Here is a 684-nt window from a genome sequence, read left to right as displayed (position 1 = left end):
GGAAAAATAAAAAATTCCCCAAAACTCCCTTGGTTATTATTTTTTTTAAAAAAACATAAGTTTGAGGAGTTTTTTTTGGCCCCTCATTAGTGGCCAACAGTGCAAAGAAAGTTTATAAAAGAATGAGATTTGAATCTCCATAAAGTTTGGAAAAATAAAAAATTTCCGAAAACGCCCTTGGTTATTATTTTTAAAAAAAAAAACTTAAATTTGAGGAGTTTTTTTGGCCTCATTAGTGGCCAAGAGTGCAAAGAAAGTTTATAAAAGAATGAGATTTGAATCTCCATAAAGTTTGGAAAAATAAAAAATTTCCGAAAACGCCCTTGGTTATTATTTTTAAAAAAAAAAACTTAAATTTGAGGAGTTTTTTTGGCCTCATTAGTGGCCAAGAGTGCAAAGAAAGTTTAGAAAAGAATGAGTCTTGAATCTCCATAAAGTTTTGAAAAAAAAAAAATTACCCAAAACGCCCTTGGTTATTATTTTTAAAAAAAAAAACTTAAATTTGAGGAGTTTTTTTGGCCTCATTAGTGGCCAAGAGTGCAAAGAAAGTTTAGAAAAGAATGAGTCTTGAATCTCCATAAAGTTTTGAAAAATAAAAAATTACCCAAAACTCCCTTGGTTATTATTTTTTTAAAAAAAAATAAGTTTGATGAGTTTTTTTGGACCCTCATTAGTGGCCAAGAG

This window comes from Ipomoea triloba, chromosome 16, assembly GCF_003576645.1.
Source record: "Ipomoea triloba cultivar NCNSP0323 chromosome 16, ASM357664v1".
Taxonomy (NCBI): Eukaryota; Viridiplantae; Streptophyta; class Magnoliopsida; order Solanales; family Convolvulaceae; genus Ipomoea; species Ipomoea triloba.
Note: the sequence above shows the minus strand (reverse complement) of the source record.